The following is a 25,628-nucleotide window of genomic DNA, read 5'->3' as shown; positions in this document are numbered from 1 at the left end:
GGTGAAGGGCTTCTGAGCTGCCTGAGAAGAAACTAAGCTGGCTAGACAGACAAAAACGCTAGTTTCTCACAGCAGCCATAAAACAGTGGGGAGAGACACTGTAAGAGCCAGGTATAAAGCAAGGTTACAGAGTTGCTGAGATGCATGCAGAAGCAGTGGGCATAAGGACCTGGTGAATCGAGAGCCCTAGGAAACCTGTGCAACTTGGTTGTGTGACCTGCCAACCCCAGGGCACTGCTATGAGACCTCCAGCTGACCTTGACTACAAATGATAAAAATTGCAGAAAATGAAAGAGGTCATTGAAGAGGATGCAGCCCCATGGTATCTTAACAGCACACATGAGACAGAGTTGTCCCCAGCAGAGAATTGAGCTAATCCTCCTGCTATATAGTCAGAACTGGAGGACAGTAATTTCCGTGCAATGAATACTAACAAAACCTGAGTGTCAGAGAGAAAGGATTTGGCATTTGTCCATGAATGTAAAAAGTTTCCTAGATCATTATTTAATTTTTAAGAGAACTGACCATAAGCCACTTGCTGTGATTGCCAGAAGGGCCTGGCAAACCCCCTCTCCTCACAAACAAGAAGAATTTTTTTTCACTTACAAATTTATGATTTGCAGATTGGGAGGGATTTGGCAGGTTCGAATTTAATCCCTGGAGCATTTGATGAAAATACAATGATGCAAAGTCCAGAGCTAGATTTTGTAGGTGATGATTTGCTTAAAAATGGTGGGAATGAGGTCCAGCAGAAAGTATGAGAGACTATCATAATAGTCTCAGCTTTGTTACTGACTTCAGATGAAGTACGAACGTACAAAAAACGACATAATCTCTCTTGATTGTTATTTTCTACTTGAGTAAAGTAGAAAAGGGTCTAGTACTATAAGGGACTAGTACTAAAAGGATGGCAGGGTACATCAAGCTTCATACTGTACCTGCCAAAGGAAACAAGCTCTGACAACGTAGCAGGAATAAATAAATGTAAGAGGTCTGCAGTATAGTACAGATTTAACTCTACTACTCTAGATTCGTTATTCCTCATCAAATGAGTAGGTAGGAAATAGCATCAAAAGAAGTTGGCAAATACTGAGAAAATGTGTGGAATTAAGCTGTTTTAGGTCTCTTATATCAAGGTGGAACACAAGAAGGAAGCGCGTCAACTGCTGACATTTCATTTGATGGGAAAATAAAATGAAATTCTTTTAATTCCCTCCCATCTTCAGGGATTCCCTTTTCTTCCAAACAGCTGTGACTTAGAGTAGAGGAAGAGTCCAGGAGACAGCAAATTCCTAACAAAATGACCTGCCACCCCTAACAACTGTAGTAGTGATTTTCCAGAGATGCAGGCAATGCTGCCAGTTCCTCAAGATTCACCAAGCAGGGTTTACATGTTATAGGTTGTAATTGCTTGCAGTCATGTATTAACACATTTCTGAATTTTGATTAGGAAAACTTGGTGATTGGAGGACCTTTGGCATTAACAACTGCCATTTCCAGTTTGTGAATCTGAATCAAGTTCTGCAAAGCCTTCATTTTATTGTGAACAGCTGGATGAAACCAAATGCATAACAAAGCAAATCTTTCACAAGCAGCTTAAGCACTGGATGCACAATGAGGACAATCACATTTCAGCCTTAATGTAGTTGCACTTAAGCCACAGGGAAGTAATTCATTTATAAGCAAACTTCTCAAGCACTTTGGGATGAAAATACTACACAGAATCAGTTTAATACACTCTACTTATGTGACAAACTCCTATTTTGTATTATTGCTTTCCTAGTTCTGCTGTGCCAGTCATGCTGCAATCCCTTGTCCCTGATCATGCTACAACAGACACTTTCAAAAAAACCAGCAGAATTAAAAACTTGCAATGGAAATTGTTCCTTTCCGTGCATCCTGCCCATGCTCAGGAACTGTTCATGTTCCATTTCTCTCTACCTGGCTAACAAGTGGTTGTCAATCCTCTCTTGGCATTAATGTGGCTTTGAACACTCAGTGTACTTCACCCATTAGGTGCTACGGTCCCTCCTGCCCTCACTTTCTACTGTGCTGCTCTCCTATCTCGGCAGAAACAACAGACCTACACACCAACAGTTGCAACTTCTTCCTGATTTGAGAAGTCTTCTGAAGCAATTCATAACTTGCTCTATCCCATTTTGCTGAACTCTGCAAAAAATGACTGAAGTGACTGTGTTACCTAGTAGGTAAATAAGATTAGAAGCCCTGGACCACCTTTGGTTATGTACAATACTACTGAAACTAAACATCACATGATGTCTAAATTAAGTACGTGTTGGCTGCCTAGGGCGGCTTCACCCCAGATTGAATGCCAGTGGGTCATGCAATGGCTGCACAGCCTCCCATCTTTTGTTTCCTCATCTGTAACACTCAGCCATCTGAAGGGCGTATTGAGAGTTCACTGGCATTTTAGAAGACTTTGAGATTCTTGGAAGAACAATCTAGTATGAACAAAAAGCAGTTGATATTATTTCTTCCTTTTTTAGTGACGTCCCTCTGCTGTTATTGTGCTCTCACATTCCTGAGCTAAGCTTGCTTGAGGGATTTGATTTTGTTTGGGCTTGAAACCTGTTTTTTCCTCACGGGGGATGCTGGAATACATCTTTAAGCACAGCAAATCTCTAATGCTCGGAAGCCTTGCATTCAAGGACCCTCTCTACAAACTGCCTTCCTCTGATCATCTTTCTTAAGATACTCGAACAAGGAAAGCTAGAACAGTTCGATGCAAGCATGTTCTGCACACCCTGTAACCTCGTGCAATTTGAACAAACAGTTCAGCATAGATTATAAGGTTTGGTTTACGGCCAAAAATCTGCAGTTAGATATCCACAATTCCAGTTTTAGACAGGGAGGTATAGTCACAAATCTGAATATAGATTTCCACTCCAGGACCTGAGCTCTATGTCTACACACTTTCTAGAGACCTTGTAAACGCAGTCACCTCTTTGTTTCTCCACCTATAAAACTGGGATTATAATAGAGTTGTTTAGAGAAGTTCACTTCTAGAAGTTTTTATAAAGGTTATGTGTTGCTTGTTTCAACCTTGTTCCATGATGAAGTCCTGCAATGCTTCCATCCTCTGTTAAAAAGAGTTATCCTGCAGTTCTGATGTTACTTAATTAAATTGTACCAGGTTGTTTCACGAGCTTGCCTCTCTTACGGCTTTTCTCAGTTACAGAGATGGAAGATGGGTGTTAGAGAGCAAGTAACAGTTTTCAAGTAAACTAGAGGGAATTGCTGACAAAAGGTTTCAGCTGATATTTCCATGTATAACTTTCCCTGTCTGCGCGCTCTGAGCAGCTCTGACTGCAATAGCTCTTCTTTCATGTTGTGTCTTTGACACAACAACCCCCATTCGAAAAGCATCAGCAAGCCCTAGAAGTTAACCCCCCCGTTAGGTGCACAATCACATTCCCTGAACGGATGAGTGGGAGAAAGACATCATCATCAGTGACAGCAGGTAACGCAAATGACCATTTGCATTAGGATGGTGTCATGAGGATATTGGTGCTAAAGCATCTCCTGGGCAGGGCAGAGCCTTCAAGGCAGGAGAACTGAAATGATCCTGGGGGACCCAGGATGAGGGCACCAGAAGAGCTCCATATGCACAGGGCAGTGGAGGAGCCCTGCTGGCTGCAGGACTGGAACTGGGGCCTATGGAGGCCCCAGTGCAGGAGAAATCACACCTGTCTCCCCTGTGGTTGAAAAGAGCTCAGCTGGGAAAGTGGGCTTGTTACCCTGGCTCTGCTGTCAGCCCGTCCCTTTGGAAGTCATGCCTGGGCTGCTCTGAGAGACGGCAGTGCCCTTCAACACGCACAGTCACACATAGCTAATGGAACCAGGATTATTGCAGCAATTTAGGACAGAAAAGGAAAGCATGTATTGCCAGGTTGGATAAAATGTAAGGCCTGACGTGGGCAGAGCTCCTGCCAGCTGAAGTGTTTGCACCTGGTCTTACTGGAAATCCATGGGGCAGAAGAATCTTGCTGAAGTATTTGTGTTGCCATCAGCATGGCAGCGACTCGCCCGCACGTACTCAGACACCCAGGAGGCCGGGGCTCAGGGCTCTTCGAGGAGGTCAGTTTTTATATAGTAAAGCAAACAGTTTAGCTAATCAAGGATATTTTTTCTTTTCTTTTCTGAGGCTCTTGGCATCCAGCCCTGTTACTTGCAATCTTTAATTTGTACTGTGGCTTCCTTTTCCCTGCTGCCTTCTCACTCGCTCCAATTTTCCCACACACTTGTTTCCTAACTCTACCTCCTATGGAGGTTGTCATTTACTTCAGGCCCAAATTTATCTCAGTCCTACACAACGCTGCTGTTACCTCACCATTTATTCCTGTAAAAGGCTGTCACTGGATATACATGAGATTGACAAGTTTATGAAAAAACAATGTGAGATAGAAAATAGCTGGCGGTTACAAAGGTAGTTGTAACTTTATTCATATGCACTTGTATAAACTGATTGTATATTAACTTGTACCTTCTTTTTAGTTATATAGCTGTCTGAATGTCAGCACTGTGGTTTCAGTTGGTTCTTTTTTTTTTTTTTCTTTTAAGGTATCTGTGTGTGTCTGGGCTGCAAGCTGTACATCTTGCTCACAACATGGCCATGGAAAAGCCTGTTACCAGAAAGCTTTGACAAAAAAGGAGAACATTCTGATGAAACAAAGTCACATTTTGGCAGATTCTTCTACAAACTTTCCTACAGCTAAAAAAATGCCCATACAAACAAGGAAGAGATAAAGACACTTTTTCTGGTTACCACAGCTACACAGCCACACAGCACTTGTCCCCGTCACAGAGACTGACTTGCTCGAGATCTGATAATGAGATGCATAGGAACATGGGTCAGAAACAACCCACCTGATCGTCAGTTTCTGCACCAGAAAATCACCTTTTAACAACCTTTTCTAAAAAGACACACAGAATCCAAAGCATTTCTTCAGCCTGTATGCACCCTAAAAGCTGCAAAACACCAGCATCTTGTAACAAATGCACAACCTGTGAGGCAGATCTAGGTTCAACTGATTTCACGTTGTTTATGGTAAATACTTGTTCTTCTCCTTCCCTGTAGTTATTTCCAGACTCTTCTGCCTCTGAATGCAGCCCAGCTTGGCACGGTAACACTTTTCAAGCTGTGAAGCAAGGTGAGAACAGCTAATGAAGCCTGACACACATTCCATGTTTTTTTTCTCGAACTATTCCTCATACCCACTTAAATGCAAGCACACAACAGTTTTAATGAACTGAAGTGAAGCAGGGGCTAAAAACACTGGGAGGCAGTGGGTAGCATGCAGAGTCTGGCCTGTGTGCAGGCCTTCTGCAGGATATTCGGTCACGGCCCAGGTCCTGCAGGCAGCCTATGATGGCCGTTGTTGTTCTCTGGCAAAGAAATCCCTCCAGCTGAATGCAGCCACACACTGGAAAGCTGATCCTGCCAAGATGCACACTGTATTTGCCCTGTGAGGCAGTTGGGCTAGTACTTTTCATTAATTTCAGAATCCACCACTGATGAAAACACAGCTCTTTATAAGGTGGGATGTGTTTTAAAAGAAAAGTTGGGGCAGATTCAACTGGTATAAAGCCGCATAGCTCTATTAAAGACCGGGGGGTGTTGCTGATTTATACCAGCTGAGAAGTTGGCTAATATTCTTTTGGAGCCATCACCTCTCCCATTTGCAATTGCCAGCTGAAAAGCTGGGAAATGTAAGGAGGAATGAAAAATGGGGCATATTTATGTGAAAAACCTTCTATGCAAAACAAATATCTGCTCACTGCACATAAGCTGAAATAATACAGCCGTTATTGGAACCACGCTACAATAAAATAAGCTGGATGAGTCAACCAGCAGTGCATCTAATCTCCACTGCCTGCCTTTCCGGTCCCCAAGCTCCCCATCTATTTTTATCTCTTTTTTTTAATATACTTTTTGGTTTACAAGCAATAAATCTACAGATTTTGGGTCGCCTGTGTGCACTCTTGCTAGCAGGCTGCGCAGCGATCAGGATTTTACCCAGACCTCTATGACTATTAGGCCATGGAACACAGGCTAGGAATCAGATTCAAGGGACACCGTGCCCAGAAGCATGGCAGTGCTACTGATAATGTGGGGCATGGCAGACCCTTCTGCACTGAAGGCAATACTCAGCATGCAGGTCAGCATGCTGTGTTCTCCAGGTGGCCCAGCCACGCCGTTTCATCTTGTGAGAGTATGGCAAAACATGCTCTACTGATAGATGTGCAGCAGTGAGAATGCCTGAGTTGCTCTGGGATGAGCTTGTTTCCAAACCTGCAGGAACACAGCTTTGGTCCAGAGTCTAGCCAAACCTCATGACACAGCGTAGGGCACATCCAGACAGAATAACATGATGTGCTCAATGGTCCTGCTGTGAACTGTAAAAGAGCTAACACTAAAATGGCACTGACAGTCAGAGCCTGCTTCTGTGCCTGTACAAAAACAATGTCATTCCTTTTTCTTTTTTTTTATATATATTTTTTTCCTGTGGGGGGAGATTTTTAGTTAAGCTAAACATGCCTGGTCCATCTTAGGATGCTAACCATGACAGGGTATAATTTGATTTCAGAATCACTGGGCAGGTGACGGGAAGCACTTTCCTGATGCCAAGTTTTGGTGTTGTTTGCTGGCTCGGTATTGTAGCACTCTCTTGAGAAAAGTGTGGGTGCAGTTTTGGAATTGCAATGTTCCTGCTTCATTTTTCTCTGGTACCCAATTAAGATCTTCACAATTAAGCTTTTATTTTTCTAATTTTTCTCTGCTCTCTTTAGTGATTTCATTACAAACACATCCACTAGTCACCTCGAGCTCATACATGCTGGGAAACATCTGTTAACTGAGTATTAAGATAGTCTGAGTTTTATAATGGAAAGAAACTACTGGGATATTATGCTAGCATACAGCATTCTCTTTCATTCCAAGAGTACGTGCTTCAGGGAGCAAGGGAGAAGAGTGTTTGAATTTAATTTCAGACATTCACTTTTTAGGTGCCCCCAAGGGACATACCCATTTCCTATATAAGGTTTGGTCTGTTTGCAATTAAGCTCTCTTCTTTGCATATTTCCGGATAGATTAAAAATAGCAAAATCAGCTTATTCTTGGACTTCTGGAGATAAACACAGCATTGCTTCCAGGGCTTTAAAAACACTGATCAGGTTTACAGATCTTGAAGACAGAATTTGTCCACGAATTTTTTATGCTGGATAAACAACAGTTTCCAAAGATAACAGAAAAGGAAGGAACACATTTCTAGAACTGGAGACCTTTTAAACTAAGTAGCTTTTGCACCCTTCATTTTGACGTAAAATTTATGTTGATAAGAAGCTGAATACATCTTTTCTGCAGAAAGCTCCGGACCCATTCAGTCTGCCCCTACCACTCTCCTAACCAATGGATCAATTCCAGAACTGAGAGGCTTGCTGGGCTCTCATTACAGTTCTCCTCTTATTCTTTTTCTATTGGGATTACTATCATCAATCCGTTTAATCCAAAATGTAAAGCTGCTTTTTGTGATGCAGCCATCCATTCTCAAGGACCTTGACAGAAACAACTCACTTATAACGGTGCCTATATTGTTATCAGATGGGAACAATTCCCATGCACCCCTCGCACCTTGAGGCTGCATACACGATAATGATCTATACCTGATCACTTCTTCCTTGCTGTTCAGCTCTCTGCTCATTTGGAGAAATTACCTAGAACAAATGGGAGTCATCTTCCAAAAAAAAAAAAAAAAACTGATGAATACGGGGTGAATTTAAGTCTCTTGAAAATGTTTTTGCTGCTTTCTGTTCGTTATCATTTGAAGATTCCTCAGCAGTCAGCATACCCTGATGGATTCATAGACAATGGAATTAAAGTCACTGATACAATGATTTTAATGTCAGTTATTCACACTCTTCAGTGTCTGTTAGGCATTTGCTTTCCAAGTACTTAATTCCCCCCAATAAAGATGTTGATGGATATTGAAACTGATGATTCAAGAGGGAGAAAAGATCACACCACTTCAATATCCAAGCAAACAAATGGACACATTTACTGTTCAGAAGTACAAATCTTGGAAGATTTACAGGGCCGTTAGTAGAGGACAGGAACAAAAGTACAGTTGAATAAGATACAAATGAAGTGGCCTAATCTGCCAGGCCGTGCTGTTTTCCCTCTATGCAAAGCAAAGTAACAGTGTGGTGGAATAACCAGCGGCCCATCCCATATCTCCAAGGAAGGCAGAAGGATCCTTCCAGATCACACTTGGTTCCTAGGGCTGTATCTCAGCCTAGCAGCAGCACTCAATGCCACAATCCTTATGGACCCGAGCGGTCAATAAGACTGTTCAGTATGGCTGTTTGTAAGAGCTGGTCTGGCAGAACTAGCTCTTGTTTTGGTGAAGAGAAGCAAGAGAAACAAGTCTTAATCTTCTAGCAATACATATACTTCTCCTGAGAACCTCACAAAGACTCCAGTGTGTCACACAGACAAGAGGCATAAAAAGAACTTAGAAAACAATAAGGAGTTTTGTAAAAGCAGGATAAAATGTGTGAAGATTGTTTTAAGCATTCCTGGAAAGAAAAGTGCTATTGATTCTCTTTGGCTGTCAGAAACGTTAAAGACATGGGCTTCTTTTTGCCACTATGGGCTCTAAAGAGTCAAATTTCTGAACTCCAAAATATGTTCCTGCACATTTCCAGAACATTTGTTGAAAAAAAAAAATTCCAAACAAGGAATAACCTTCTGTCCATCAAGCAAGATTTCACAACAATTACAGTACCAGGCACTGAGAACTCTGCCTGCCTGGCCCACAGCCACACCACAGGCGGCAAACTTTCTAACTCTCACAAACTAATTAGGATCAGGTCAGGTATGTGACTGAGAGAGCTCGAAGGAGATGGAGGGTGAAGCAGGAAGCGGTGCTGATGATTCAACCGGGGATCATCTTGAAGATATTTCTTAAGCTATCTTATTTATTTATTTATTTTCAGACGTGAAAGGAAAGTGATCTTATTTCTAAGAAAACAGAAAGGGACAACTTTCTGGTAGAAAAAGGAAAGTGGGAAGGACAGTTTGCGTAGGTGGTAGAGAGACAAACATCCAATTCATTCATCATAGATTTTATGATGACATTTTATAGTCTCTAGCAATAGAGTGGGACAGGTGACAAGAAGGCAGAAACACCATTCTCAAGGCAATGTTTCCTTCTAGTAAGAAACTAGAGTTGCACGGGAAATATTTCAGAGGACTGAGTACATCTCATTCCACCTCTAGGTCTTTAAGATATGTTTGAATGGATGTGTAGAATCTTATATTACGGTTTTTGCTAGGAGAGTAGTACAATACTGAAATGCATAACCCAGGAAGGTTGTGCATTCTCCATCCTTGGATGTTTTCATGGCTTGGCCAGACAAAATCACTGCTGACCTGCTCAAGTGCTGGCAACAGGTCTGCTTTGAGCAGAGTGATGAGGTCCCTTCTAACCAGCATTTCTGTGATACCTTGAGTCTCATAAGGATTCCAGAGCTGAGCCGACAAGCAGTGTTTCAGACAGATTCTGCAGTACAGAAGCCCATGGACGTGTAACGTCTACACAAAACACTCCAACCATTCCAGGCATGGTAGTTATTACTATCCGTTGGCTTTCATCCTACAGAGTCCTTTCTGCAATGCCCCCCTCTTGATCAGAGACTGGATGGCAACGATATAACAAAATACTGCTTACGAAGCAGCAGTGCTTCTGGAACAGTGATGCTGCTCAATTCCCTTCTGCAACCAAGGCTTCAGCAAAGAAAATGTTAGGCTCCTGCAGTGCTCTTGTGACAGCTTTATAGCAGCTGTGGAAGCATCAATGCTACTGTGCATTACTGGCATGCTGAGGTGTTGTTCAGAGAGGACAGCCTTATGGCTGAATTACTGGCAGCCATATACCTTTACTTTTTATTTTGTGGTCTTAAATCAATTATATCTAGCTGCTTCCTACATCAAATGGAACAGCAGAGACTGAATTCTAACTACTAGCTCAGTAGGGACAACTCTATCCAGGCTAACAGAGCAAAAACATGCACAGAAGTGACAGTTCCTTCCACAATACCACCCCTTGAACCTTATGCCACACTCCATTCAACCATCAGTCTTGGGACTGCTAGTCTTCAACATCTTTATCAGGTGGCCTAGACAGTGGGATCCAGTGTACCCTCACCAAGTTTGCTGATGACACTAAGCTGAGTGGCACAGTTGATATAACAGGAGGAAGGAATGTCCTCCAGAGGGACCTGGACAGGCTTAAAAGTGGGCCCACAAGAAAATAATGAGGTTCAACATGGTCAAGTGCAGGGCATTGCCCTTGGGTCAGGGCAAGTCAAGATATGTGTATAGACTGGGAGAATAACTCACTGAGAAAAGTCTTTCAGAGACAGATTTGGGGTCGTGGCGGATGAAAAGCTGGAGACAAGCCAGTAGAGCTCAACACTGCCCACAGCAGGATGATCTTCAGGGTCCCTTCCAACTTAAACCATTCTATGATTCCATGATGATTCTATGATTTCGCTAGTTTGCTCCTGGCACAATCATTTTCCCCACCATTCAGAGCCAGCTTGCACAGTGTTGCAACATCCTCATCTCTGCCATTGCTTTAATCACTTTCATAATCCCAGTTTGATAGCCGTAAATTTATTCATCTCCATTTTCTTCATAGAGAAGCCTGAACATATTAAATGGAATCCTAAACAATGAAACTGTGATGGCAGATAAATTGTAACCACACAAAACAGCAGGATGTACACTCAAAAGGATTCTTCATGTTAACTCAATGGAGAGTAAAAGCTTCTCACACTCTACAAATACAAATAAATATCTAATTCTTAACAATGATATACGGATGAACTGCGTACAGTTTCACATATACATTTGCAAGAAACCTTTTTTCAATACAACTCCTATGCAAAGGACGAGCTTCAACTACTTATATGCTCCTATTCTGCTTCCTCCAAAATTGTCCATTCCGTATTAATGCCTTGCTGCCAAAACACATTAATTCCATAGTTGTATCCCTGTCATAAGCCATTAGTTCCACACTCTTACTACACATAATACATACATTCCACATTCTTTTCCTTAATATGCAAATCTTTCCAACCATGGTCCCCTTTGTTCTGGTGCCTCTCAACCCACCAGCATATGCAGGAAAGCTCACAAATTGATCCTCTGGGATATACACAAACACGACCAGTATGTTCTTTGTGATTCATATGTGACCACAAGAGAGATTTTGAGGTTCCCTCTCAAGCCTCAAATTATTTAAGAATTGCCCAGATTCCTGACCCCTTTCATCTGCACTAAGTGGTTTACACTGGTTATTACGAATCTGCTTTCAAGGCTCCTAAAGAATAACTGATTTTGTTTACAGTAAAAACTTTTCCACTGGCCCTAAGTACTGTTCTTAGACAACACAGAGGTGAACAACCACATAATTGCCACCATTTCCTGCTGTCAAAAATGTCCTCAGGACCATACTGAATCTGTAGCTAAGCTTTGCATTCAATCGGCAGCAACATTGACAATTACTTCTTTTACAAAGAGCATCTCCTTTTCACATGAAATCTCGACCCCAACAGCTCCAGTCTGCCTTCGAAACCAGGAAGTGGAAGCTACTTTACAGTTATCTCTGGATTCTTTGCTTGGTCCAAAATGTAGCAGCACTGACAATGCAATCTCAAGAAAATTCAGGATGTTTCACTTGCCCCAGAAATGTTCTTATGCCACAAGGTTGTGATACTCAAGGCTTGTAGAGGTGAACAAGGCTGTCTCTGATTCCCTGCAACACTCAGAGCTGGCACAGCCTATGACAAAACCTTGGTCTGGAGCATTTAATAGTACTTGGGGTGCAAAATCAGAGCTCGCAATTTGGAGGGCATGAAGTACAAGATATCATTCCCAGAAATCTTCCTATTCTCCTTATGGCAATGGCTGGCACTGTCTCTCTTGGAGCAGGGAAATGACTGAAGAACAGCTGAGATCTTGGTATTACCAGCCAGATTTGTCACTATTCTTAATTTGCACACATGCTACGGTGACGTGCGCATTACATATGCTTAGACTGCATGGCTGAATGCTCATGCTGTATCAAGCAGCGCATGATTTTACAACTGGCTCTGCTCCTTGAGCACTGGGAGCAGCACTTGAGCACTTCTGAAAGGCAGGCTGCAGCCGAGTGGCTGGAGCTGTAACTCTCCAGCATGATCCACATCCCAACCTCTTTGCCTCCTCCATCCTTCAACATTCTTTGCTGCTTTGTTTTATTCTGCAGAAAACATCAGTGAGGGTACACGGCCAAGGTAAAACATTTTGGCAAACAGTTATGTTTCGTAGCTCAGCTTAAAGGGAAAATATGAAGACTGCCCCTCCTCCTCAGAGAAGGGGAAGGGTGGGGTTGAGAAATGAGATCTGGAAGCAGCCCAGCCAAATAGAAGACTGGCTGCCCCACTGGTCCTTTTAAAGGAAAACTGAACTTTTTTTTTTTTTTTTCTTTTGGTAGAATGAACCATGTTGGCAGGAGAGCAAAGGTTTAACCGAGAGAAACTGTGTTAATTTTTAGAGAAACCATTTAGATAACTTTCAGGAAAATCTTCAAGAAATTGGGATGTGTAAGGCTGAACATAACATTTCAAGAAAATGTGTAACTCATACTGCAGAGATTATTTAAGAACAAACTGACAAACTAATAAAAATCTTTAACAGAGAGCAATCCCTCCCTTCTAGGAGATGTACTCAACTACACTGCAGGTCTTCTCCCATGTTTAACTTCCATGACTGTATAGAATTGGGACCCTGAAAGGGGAAAGAGAAAAAATTGGGCTTATGGTTTTTGCTGATGAACTGATGAACTGACTTTCTGAAGCATTACAGTACTCTGTAGACCTACACGGTATAGGCCACAGGTTGGGAACTTTGGATTTCCCCAACCAGCTGTAGTTTTACTACTGACATTCTGTAGTGAAGCAGAGAAGCTTATGGCAGCACTCGCACTCACAGCTGCGGTTCTTGGATCTGCTCTGGAAGCAAGGCAGGGAGAGACAAAACTTCCAGTTGGGAAGTGAATGACTTGGTAGATGACAAGGAGGTTCCAGATTTACTTAAAGGACCTGCAAACAGACAGGTACCACTTCATTCCTTCTTGAGCTGCAGCTGTCCCTAGGTGAAACAGCAAAGCTGCATGCAAAGCACAGGGGAGCTTAGTTTAGGAGGTGAGGAATGGTTTGTTTACTGTTTAACAGGAAACCTGAACAAAACCATCAGGAATCGCTCAAAAGCACTGTGCTGCAAAGATAAAAAGGTCAGCTTGGCACTGAAGCCCAGCTCTACTCCCAGTCACGCTCAGGAGTTCCCTGCTCCCACTATCTCAGCTGCTACATAACCCGCTGGTCAGAGGGAAGCAGAGCTGTCCTAAAGCCCTGAGTGGAAAGATGATGCAGGTGAGTACTCGGGAGCCATCTGAGAGCTGCTGCAAGCAGTGCCACAGCTGAGCAGGACAGAGTACGCTGCCTGCTTAATCCCCTTTTACCCCTGTCTGCCCTCCTTCTGAATCTAGATAGACTTCAAATTAATTTTACAATCTCAAGTGCTGCTAACACAATCAAATTATGAAATATAAGCTCATCCTGAGGGAAGGCAGAAATCAGCTCCCTTCTCTGTCTCACAGCTGTCCCTTCCTCCTCCCCATGCGTTCCCGAAACCTGGGACTGTTCCAAGTGCTAAATGCACTGGAAAGCATATCCTCGGGCCAGCTGTGATCTGATCATGGCACGTTGGCTGCGGGTGAATCAGAAACCAGTCGATAGGCCCCAAAACAATGCGGCCCCTTGTTAAGCTGCAAGAGCAGCCCTCTCCTGCAGCCCCCACCCGGCAGCCAGCCTCCAGCAGAGCGGGGTGCCAGCGGCCTTCTGCAGCACGCCCTGCAGCATCCTGCCCGCCAGCCCCGTGCTGAGCTACAGATACTTTCTGTTGGGAATGACATGGTCCTTGTGTCAGGAGAAAAGCAGGTGACCATCAAGCCACGGCCTGCTGCTATTTCTGCACAAGCTGCCGTGGGACGGCCCCAGCAGCGGCACCTGGTACTACAGTTCCTCTGGAATCCCAAGGGCTGGAAGCCTCATGGGAAGCTTCTCATCATCAGCTGAGCAGGCCTAGGAACCAGATTTATCTGGCCTCTCGGCTTTGCTGATGTTTTGTAGGCTTTGTACGTTTATGACATTAAGTAAGCATTATAGAAATCAAGCAATGGCACACTGCCAGAGCCCTCCGCTTTTCCCAGCCAGGCTCACATTGAGTGAGGCTGCTCCAGTCCACAGGAGCAGAGGGAAGGGGTGGGTGGAGGGGTAGGGCTCGCTCTTCTCCCAGGCAATATGCTGAGGGGGCAGAGTGCTGTCCTGAGGGGAAGGGGCTGTGATCAGCACAGATTTGAGGTAGTTTACAAAAGTCTGCAGAGAAATTCAATCCCTGTGCTTTAACCAAGTCTCAAAATGAAGAGCTGTTTGCACTTGTACTAAAGTAGCGCGTCAAAGCCCCAGTCAGGATTAGCCCCCTGTGTTAGGCAGGACCGACCCATCTTCACGGTAAATACGTTCTGCCAATCAGTTCCCACTGCAGCTTTGATTAGACACAATATTTTCCTTGCTTCCTGCCATAAATAGCTGCCATGTTGCATCACAGCTGCATTTCAGTGGCTGTTGAAGATCCGAATACATTGCTCCTAACAAATTTCAGCATAAATACATGTCTTACATTGGGACACTTCCAAATAAAAATATGCTGAACTGGTGAGAGGCACCATTGATTGTTGATAAAATAAAAATGAAATACCTGTTTTCTGTGTGTTTTGCTATATCAAATTGCTTTAAAAGCTAGGAAAATTACATACCCTAATGTAATAAGTACTTGATCATAACCAGTCACTTGCTTCCTTATGGGGATATCAGCACTATCTCTCAAAAGAAATAGAGCAGAAAGTTAATTTTCCTGAAAATTAGTGTTGCTTTGGATAACTGTAATAAGTTTTAATCATGTCCAAACTGAATCTGCAGCTGTGACTCAGACGTGTATATACTTTTCTGCTCCACTGACTTTTGCTGTGGAATTTCCATATTTTGAGCTGAAACACCTCTGAAGTTGGCCCTGATATTCTATTGTACTCCAGTTGCATCAAAAGAGAAATTTGCCCAGCTAGATCAGACTGCAAAATTTGAGGTCTAAATCATTAAAATACACACTGAGATGAGTGTAGAGATGAAATTTTTTATGAACTAGGTCAATCAACAAGAACCACATATTGGACCATCACAACAACGAACACAGAGTACAGCAACTGAACATAAAGCCCACAAAAATGTAACACATGTTCTACTAAAACTTTAATCTCCTTTATGCAAAGAGAACTATCAAGATTTTCTTGCAGCATGGAACTCAATAAATTTTCTTTGAATAGTCGTGTTTGTGTGACAGAGAGAAAAAGAGAGAGAAAGAATTAGGCTGGAATGCTCTAAGGACGTATGCCAAGCTCTCTGCATCTGGAAAGCAGAAAGCAGAACTATATTTAGTGCACAATGACTTGCAATAATTTGTGAGGGGAAAATAAAGAAAAGAACAAAAAAAGAGAGAGAGGGAGAGAAACAAACAAACAAACAAAAGTAAGTTGTCAGTGTTAAATGAATTATAAAGAAAAAAGAAATATCAAGTTGGGAAAAGGATAAGTTAAACCCTGGGGTATGTTATTATAAGAGCTTCTACAGGCAGAAACGCTGCATAGAATTAGCAGGCATATTTATAAACATGCTACAGATAAATGCATACTTCAGTATAAATACCACCACAAAGAATGTACAAAGGATTTCTTGCACACAACAGGGCATTGACCTCTGCTGTACGTTCATTTCCTTTATGTGGCTGAAATGGCCTAAATATGTTCCTTAGTGGTGCATGGGAAACTTTTTCCATTAGGTAATTGCAACTACAAGGACAGTTGATGAATGCATTACAAACTCTTCATCAAGTATGCCTCAGTTACCATGCCTTCTGCTAGGCCTTGCCAACAGAAAAACCATGAAGACTGCCTTCTACAGATGCAGTGCATTCAAAATGAAGATGGTAAAACACCTTCTAAACTCCTCGCAGTATACTTTAAAAGTTATTTATCTAAAATTTCTGAATTCCTTATCATATCTTGTTACAAAAACAAGATATAGAATAGCTACATTCCAGTTCCACCGCTTACACAGATTTTGTTCTGTCCTGTGCTCGCTTTGAACATTTCATTGTCTTTTCAGTATCACTCTTGTTTCCAGGTGGTTTTTCAGACCTGAGATCTCAGTAGCCCAGATTCTCCATCTTCAGAACTTAGAAGGACATCTCAAATAACAAATAGAACCTGTTTTCATTAAAGCTGGGGTGCTTATCTCACACAGTTTAAAGGATAACTATGATGAAAACAAACAGCGTTACTGACAAAATGGTAGGAAAGACCTACCAAAATATTTATAACGCCAAAGCACCTTCTGGTGCTTAATTATTCTAGTTTACAGCTTCTAGGCAGCAGTATGCTGCCAGGAGTTTTTCAAAGTGAGCATCATGTGCCACTGCGCAGCAATCAAGTCCCTAGAACATGGTACAAGACAGTGGAGCTTTGAAGTCCTGAAGAGTCCAATTGCTCCCTGCAGTGCCAGAAGAGCAGCCTATTGCATTTGAAGAACAGACTGGAGCAATAGCCAATTTGAGGAGAAGCAGGGAGTGTTTGTCAAGTCCAGTTGCTTTAGCCTTCTGTCTTTATTTTGCTTGTATATACAAATAATAAAATGAAAACAACAAAAAAAAAAGAGTGTCTTTCGAAATTGAAGGTTTGGGAAGAAGGTAAAAACCACACAGCAGAAATGCTAAGTCATGGCCTGAAACAATGATTGAGCACCTGGTGGGAAGGCAGGACCAACCCAGGGGAGCTCAGGTTCATGCAGTGTACCTGTGTGACTGGAAGTCACTCTGGATCTGCTGGGGTGGAGCCAGGATTGACCCTTTCCCAGGTCTCATTTAAGGGCTGGCAGTGGAAATGAGGGCATTTCTTGCTGGGGATCCCTGCCTACTTGAGGCCTTCTAGAGGTAGGCAGCTCTTTTCCTTCATTTTTTTCATCTATGGCTGCTGCATTTGTGCTTGTTCTCATTTGCTGTAGCTAAAGACTTGGTCACCCTGCTATTACTGCAGTACTTTCCATCCCATTATAGCGTTACAAACCAGCAGCCATCTATCTGGCTTCAATATTTGCTAGCATTTGAAGGTTCTGTACATTCATTTAATGATAAACTTCAAGTTGCAGCTTTCTTAAATTAGCACTCTCAAATGTCCTGTATATAGATAGATAAAGGCTGTTTTGAGATATGCTCTTCCTGGTTCTGGGTATGTTAGACACCAGTCTCGCTTGTATGTTAGTGCCCTTCATCCCTGCCCTACGGGGCTGTTCCTAAGTGGAAAAGGAGAGATCTTATCTCCTGCTATATGAAGTACATACTTTCTAGGCTGTACACCATCAACTAACTCACCAGCATTTGTGATACACATACGCATACTGGAGCACAACCAATCCACAGAAGCTGCAAAGCAGCAACTGAGGTACCATTTTTACAGTGTGCTCACACACTCTTCACCAGTAATGCAATAGACATGCATAATTTTAAATGTTTTTCTTTTTTAGTGTAGAACAAGGAGTGACAGAAGCAGTGTATCTCTTTGTAGGGCCATGCCTAGAGCAACAGGAAGGATGGGGAGTAGAAATATGGATGCTTTCTGTATAGAAGGAGCAGAAGAGAAATGGGACAACATACAGAACCAGGAGACAAGGATACCAAATAAAACAAAGCATAGATTGAGATAATAGCTATAGAGATTTAACTGGCAATGACAGGAACTGTAGCAATGCACACAATGCAGCGTGCAAGGGGATCTTCATAGTAACCCTAAACTTGATACAAGGACTGGGGGAATAAGGACACCTTACTGGTAAAGTTAGAGGCTGTGCAGAGCTCTCTGGTGGGATCTGACTTGTTCCACAAAGTTCTAAGATCCTGTTAGAATCAAAACTGCTGTCTACAAATACACTGCTGAAGTCAGCAGAAGATGAGGATTTACTGTAATCACTGCAGCACTGGGCTGTGAGTTAGGCTCGTTCCTGAACTGTTGCCTAAGAGATGTTAACCACCTCAGCTGGGTGCTCTTTGTAGTTGCAGTGGAGGTCAGCTCTGTCTCTAAGCACAAATCAGAAAAGTAAATCTAGTCTAAACAATTCTCTGTACTGTTCCAAAAGCAATTAAAGGCACTTTGCTTTGTATCCTTCCCCCAGGTGTGAGCAGACGCTTCCCACAGGCAGTATGCACAGCTCAAAAACCATCAACTCTGCAGAGGAAAGTTTAAAACAAAAAACAAACAAACAAACAAAAAAACCCCACTGCTTTGGGCATGGAAGATAGAACTGGACAAAACAGGATAAGCTTCTCCAAGCACTGTCTACAGCCCACAGTTGGAGAAGTGGACATAAAGCATTTCTTTCTCCATTAATCAAACTTCATCAGGATCTTTGTTATAAGGATAGTGCTATCAGGAAAAATATCCACTTTTAGATTCTCTATTATTTAGCTAGGAATAAAAATGCAATGCACTCCATCAGCATAGCACCTAAATTTGTAGAGATACAGGAGTGCAGGAGACTAAAAGCACCCCTTCATCCCTGTGCAGTACCTCTGTAAACCAGCAATGATATGAAAACAGTAGACAGAACAGAATGGTAAAGTGAATGCTCATCCATTCTAAAACAAGTATCCTAGGTAAAGAGCATTTGGTTGTTTCTTTAATTCAGAAGTCTCCAAAAGTGGAATAATAAATACAATTGAATGTAACTGAACCTATAATTTTAGGTATGTACCATACACATATACTTGCATCTAGGGAGGAATAGCCACATGCACTGGAACAGGTTGGGGGATGACCTGTGGAGAAGAGTTCTGAGGAGAAGGACCTGGGTGTCCTGGTGGGTGACAGGCTGGCCATGAGCCAGCAGTGTGCCCTGGTGGCCAAGAAGGCCAATGGGATCCTGAGGTGCATGAAAAAGAGCATGGCCAGCAGATCGAGGGAGGTGATCCTCCCGCTCTACTCTGCCCTGATGAGGTCTCACCTGGAGTATTGTGTCCAATTCTGGGCTCTATGGTACCAAAAAGACAGGGATCTCCTTAAGAGAGTACAGCAGAGGGCTACGAAGATAAGGGGTGTGGAACACCTCGCTTATGGGGAAAGACTGGGAGACCTGGGTCTGTTCAGCCTTGAAGAAAGAAGGCTCAGAGGGGATCTGATCCATGTCTATAAATATCTAAGGAGTGGGAGGCAAAGGGATGAGGCTGAACTCTTCTCTGCAGTGTGTGAGGGGATATGAGGGGATGAGGGGAAATGGCCACGATCTGAAGCACAGGAAGTTCTGCACAAATGTGTGTGGGAACTTCTTCCCAGTGCAGTGACGGAGCAGTGGCACAGCTGCACAGAGAGGTGGTGGGGTCTCCTTCTCTGGAGACGTTCAGGACCTGCCTGGACGCCTACCTGTGCAACCTGGGCTAGGGAGCTGCTGTGGCAGGGGGTTGGACTCAATCTCTAGAGGTCCCTTCCAACCCCTACAAGTCTGTAATTCTGTGATACCTAAAATCTCTCACTGATTTTGCAGGGTGCCAGCAACAGCAGTCCTGGGACCTGCAAAGCTCCAGTGTATTAGCACTGGCATGTCACTAGTCTTCCAAACTAGAAATCTACCTTTGCAACTAGCACTCATGACAGAGGTGATGAAACATGAGTAGCTTGGGGAGTCAAGATTATTTTTTTAACATTCTTAATGCAAAAGCCTTTTTTTTTTTTTCCCTATCAAAGTCAGCACATTGATGCCCTCTTGGGTAGACTCTGCCCAGTGTGTGATGTTCTGTTTTCATTCAAACCCCACAACTCCCTGCTGTGGAGTCCTAAATTTTGTGTTAGCAATGCACTTTTGCCTTTCAGAAATGTAAATAAATGCACAAGATGGGGGAAGGTAGTAGCAAGTCAGGTCTCTATCTGTGCCCCTGTTTGATAATTGGATATCTTCCACCTTCATCATGAGGAGGGTTTATTTTTACAATTAGATAACTTTTAGTTAGCATATAAAACTGAGAGCGCACACTTAGCTATATGCAAGCAATCTGAGCAAACTGGAATGTGGAAGAAAGGTGTCACCCTGAGTGCTATAAAAGGAAAATCTGGCACATGAATCCATGCAGTGAACTGATTCTCTAAAACACAATCCATGCTATGGCTCAAATTCTCCCCCTGTGGATTGTATCAGCAAAGAAGCTGGTCCCAACACTTTTATGATAGCATAACATCAGCATCTGGATATTGGTGGAACTGTCACGAGTTCTGTGATAATAGCAGTGATCCAAATGTTTTTAGCATTGTAAAAATGGGCTTGTTTCTCCACTCTCTCACAGTGGCTTGGAAGAGAAGTTAGGGCACAGGGGGAGAAGCTAGCTCTAGACAACTTGTATCAGAACTACCCTCAAACAAAGAGTTAATTCAGCAGAAGATAAAGGACATGCAAATTAATTTCAAGTTATTCTTTTAAACACATTTTACTACAGGGATGGGATGGGCAGCTGGCAGTTCTCATTCCTAAGCAAGAGGAATTCTCTGCTGGGTCAGCTCTAAGGTCATTCTGTACTCTCACATGACTCAAGAGATGAGAGAATCAGAGTTGCTGGGTTTTATTCAGCTAATAAGTATTAGATATTCTGCTTTCATTAATAGTATCCTTCTGAAACTGTGAAGATTTGTTTAATGAGTGAGACTCTAGGTATTTGTGTCTGTCCAAGAACCCTGCTGAAATTAAAGTCTAAAGGATCATACCAGTCTCCAGCTGCTATCATAAAATCATTACAGAGCACTGTACACCCTTCATGCAATTTTACTTTAAAACACATCCTGGCCTGGTTGTTTTCTTGACTAAACTTGAGATGATTTAGCAGAGTTGTGTGGGATGACACACAGAAATTAGACAAATGTGTGCAGGTTAGACTGGAGGCAGAGGTTGTGAGACCCAGGACCAAATGCTCAGGCAGGAGCTACAGCTTTGGTTTGAAACAGCAGGGACAGAGCTATGAAGAGGAAGTTTGCAGAGTACCTGGGAGTGCTGTGGCTGCCCAGAGCTGACACTCCCAGCCTTTCACTTTCCTGCCCACCAGACACGTCTAAATATCTGGAGAAAAACAAGAAGCAAAACAATTGGTGACCCTAGCATGAATAATAAAAGCCTGGCTCTCCTCTTGGATCATAAACCACTCCAGCTGTGCTCTCAGGGTGCAGGATGTCAGCACAGCTCCTCCAGTGGATTGATGCCTTGTGTCCACTTTGGGGCCATCTACAACACCCCTTTATATGATGTATGGTAAGGCTGGGGTGGGTTTCTAGGTTGGAAGATCAGCATTACTTCTCTACTCCAGATAGCTGGTTTCTGTACAATACCATTCCAGCAAGAGCAAAAAAACAGAGGTTGTAAATGAAGCTGTGCATGGGACGTACTGCCAGCAGTACAGTCCTTTGTTTGCAGCAGGAACAGGTAGAGAATACATTAGAAACACTGACTGGCAGATCCAAAGTGATCTTGTAGACCAAAAGAGTTTTCTAAAACTATAATAGACAATTTGACAGTAAGAGCTGACTCAAATGCAAAGGCTGAATTAATTTTGGCTGAAATTCCTTGGATTTCAGTTCCATATAATGAATTTGTCCCTACAACACAGGGCAATTATTCTTTCAAAATCAGGATCTCACATGTTCAGAACGTTCCTACTGATACCAGCCTTCACTTACTGTGTATTTTGGATATTTAGCACTACTGATAGAAGATGAAAGAGGATACTATATGGCCACCGTACACAGTTCTTTTTGTAACTGCAATCAATTCTCCAAAGGCCGGTGTGCTGTCCCTCTGCCAAGTACTACAGTGCAGTTTTCACCTTCCCTCCTCTTTTTGCCACTGTCAGCTCATAAACCAGCTTTGCTCCAGACTGTATCTTTGGGGGTATAGGCTATGTGAAAAGGCATGTCCTCCCAAGCCAGGGCAGTTTGCGTTCCCGTGGTTTTTACTCATTGTGCATTTGGAACACAAGAATGAAATCACTGGGGCTGTCACTCCAGGGCTTTTCATCAGGATCAAAACTACTTAAAAGTAGGCACAGAGGCAAAAGAAAATATATATTCCTTGCTGATTTATCTATTAATGCTGGAGAGCACTTACATCTCCGAAGTTTTGGAGAAGGATCAGACACCTTCACAGTCAAACAGCACCATCCAACATATGGCAGTAGATGAAGGTTGCCTTTTGCTTCTCACATTCACTCTGAATCCTTCTAAATCATTCCTGCCAACACAATATGGTCCCTGAGGATCATTAACATTCTTCAGAAGAGCAAATCTCTCACTTATATAATGGGTCAGGTTGCACGGAATAACAGGTATGAAGAGCTCCCTCAGGGAAGACACCTGCAAAGTCTATCCCTTGACCTTCATTCAGCTCTGCTGCTGTTTGACTCAGCACTGCATGACAATACGTACTCAGAATATATCCCAGGAACAAAACATTAGCTCTTATGAAAAACAGAGGTCTCATAGAATTATTAGTCAAGAGATGCTACCTTCCAATTTTGTTTAAATCAAAAGTATTCCTCTTTAAAGTCATAGACAACTGAATTAATTCCTCCACTCACTCACTCTGTGAACATGCGTATCTCAAAGCGCAAAACTTCTAAACAGTGATTGCAGGAGGAAACCTCATTCCACAAGACCCCCTCAAAACACTAAAAATGCATTTAAAATACTCTGTTAATGAACTGAGGTCCCACCATCACAGCCTGGAGCACACTGTAGCACACGTTACTGATACAAATAAAACTATTTCTTTTCACTAGTAGGCAATTGAATTTGATGTATTTCAGCTAAATATAAATGGAATTATCATAAAATTTCCACCAGTACTCTTACATCTAAATTTCATTTGGATTTCCTAAGCATAGTTCCCTAGACAACATACATAGATGGAGTTCCCAACAAAGTAATAAGCATCCAACCATTGTGAGGTTTTCTGCAGCTGCTCACTCTGAAACTGTTACTCTTGACCTCAATTGGTTTTCTTAGTTCTGCAAAGCTCATTCAACTCACTATTAAATATTATTTCAGTGTATGGATATGGGATTCAGTTGTTCTTTAAAGACAAACAGAAAGGAAGAGGCAGATTAAGAAGTCCTAGTATTTATCAGGTCTAGTGTTTACATGCTGCAGATAGAAAAAGTATGCTATTGATCCCAATATAGTAGCTGTCCTCACATCCTTCAGGGCACACCTGCTCAGTGTATCAGGCACTCCTGTTATCCTGGGGGATGCAGAGGCTGACTTGACAACAAAGGGGAGACAGGCCACTTGAAATCTTTTTCTTCTTTGGAGCAGTATGGTGGTGCTCTCAGAAAACAAAACAACAAAAGAACCAATCCAAATCTTCACTCTTCACAATACAACTCCCTAGCACCATCTACTTATTAATAAGCATTTATTTTACTCTGACAAGATGGAAGGATGGTCTCACTTTGTTCTGTCCAGTAAATGTTTCTTCAGCCAGTGGCTAGGTGGGGCTCTTCCTACCTTGCGTGTACATACTGGGAAATTTTGATTCATTAGCTCTTCTTCCAATTCATAGCTCAACTTCCACCAGCTGATAAAAATGCTCAGTGGTGTTTGGAGAAAAGCAGAGAGCCTGGCAACAGCAGAGATCTACGGAATGAATGACTTATATGGAACTCATGGGACTGAAAGTTACCCAAACATTTAGAAGCTCGCAGGAAGACAAAGAGGTTTGGTGGAAAAAAGTTGGGAAGCTGTGGTGTAGTTAGAAGAGTGTCTGTCACTGTACTGGGGAAAGTCATGGAAACTGAAAGCAAAGTGGGAGGTTCTGCTTTGGAATGAAGCAGACGAGTATGGCAGCTGGACGGATACAGCTGTATTTCATCAAGACTGCATCTTCTTGTGAATGGCAACAAGAAGTTGCTTTCAGACACAACCAAATGTGAGAAAGAAGATAAACCTGCATGATATTCAATTGGCTTGACAGAAAACAGGACCTCACACCTGATGTGGGACACAGGAGCACACAATTCTCACTAGCAGTAAGAAGAGAACTCTAATTGGAGTAGTCATTCTTTGCTCAGTTTCAATCACCTTGAATCAGGAATCCCAGTTGTTCTGGCTCTGCATTCACTCCTGAACTCCCTACTTTTGAGTTAAGGCTCAGTAGTATTTGGGGAGTGTGAAAAAGTATTTAATTTCTCCCAGATGTCCCATTTGAAGTAATGGCTTATTATGAATTGAATACCTGGCTTATTCTTTCAGCCCCACCAAACAATGACTGCCAGGAAAACAGCCTACTTCTGTCATTCCTAACAAAATATAGTTAGCTTTTAAACACATAGCCTACACTTTACTTTGTCTAACTGCTTCTTTTTGGAGAAGATCTTTGTAGTATCGCTTGGTTTATGTCAGCCGTGGCCCTCCCCCTGAGAGCAACTTGCTTCTTAGAGCATTTTAAAGCTGGAGCATTTCCCAAGTCCTTCCAGATCTAACTCGATCCTTTTTCCTGGCAGCCTGCACTTTAGGACAAGGCATCTGCCTGCAAGGTAGGGTACTGTTTTTAACTTTGTCTCTGAAAAACCTGTCTTCTCTGTTAATTGCTGAGAGTCACCCAAGATACCTTTACAGACTAAATCAATACTTTTCAGGTGAGTGATAAACCTGGAAGAGAGAAATTCTATCTCCCTGTGCTCCCATGGTCAAAACCACCACATAAATAAGCTGATAATGGACCTAAAAGTCAGCAAAATAACAGTAAATGAGCAAGTTCTTACCTCCCTGACAGAAGTGCATGTCCTTCTGCTGGAGTACCACTATGCAAGCAGCTGGGTGGGCACTGGGAATATACAAGGGTTTTGAAGTGGGAGGCTGACAGACAGCAGCCAGCAATGGATAAAGATGATCAAAGAGGGAGGAAGAGTTCTGGAGAATCCAGAAGAATGAATCTGGTACAAACAGAAGATTTCTCTGATGTCAGTCCATTTTGTGAGATCTTGCTCATTCATTTGTGGAGATCTGACCAAGACCAATTTGGATGGCTACTCTCTTCCAAAGGGGTACCTCTGTGGAGTGACAGTGAAGAGGCTGGGGCAAAGAGAAGAAGCATCTTAAAGTATTATAAAAAAGCTAATTGATTCCCCTTTGGAAAAACAGTAACCATGAATCTGGTTTCCACCAAACTCTGGAGGAAAATTAAAAAATATATCATTTTCTTTTCTTTTCTTTTCTTTTCTTTTTTTTTAAGGGACACATGCCATGTTCACAGCCCCTGCCACAGTATTAAAAAGTGAGGTTCTCACTGGATGATTACTCTATGCCCAATGGGACACGATCACATCTGTGAACTTGCCTGTGACTGCATATGTGATGGGAGGTACTATACAA

General features: G+C 42.6%; 1 protein-coding gene across 1 annotated transcript in view; it reads right to left on the bottom strand.

Annotated features, from left to right (window-relative positions):
- Positions 1-25,628, bottom strand: part of RAD51B (RAD51 paralog B) — a 343,434-nt gene that overhangs the window by 20,926 nt on the left and 296,880 nt on the right. The window lies entirely within an intron of this gene.

Source organism: Cyrtonyx montezumae, unplaced genomic scaffold (assembly GCF_038088225.1).
Source record: "Cyrtonyx montezumae isolate F1298 unplaced genomic scaffold, pur_monq_1.0 scaffold_10, whole genome shotgun sequence".
NCBI classification, from domain to species: domain Eukaryota; kingdom Metazoa; phylum Chordata; class Aves; order Galliformes; family Odontophoridae; genus Cyrtonyx; species Cyrtonyx montezumae.
This window is presented reverse-complemented; position numbering and strand designations above follow the sequence as displayed.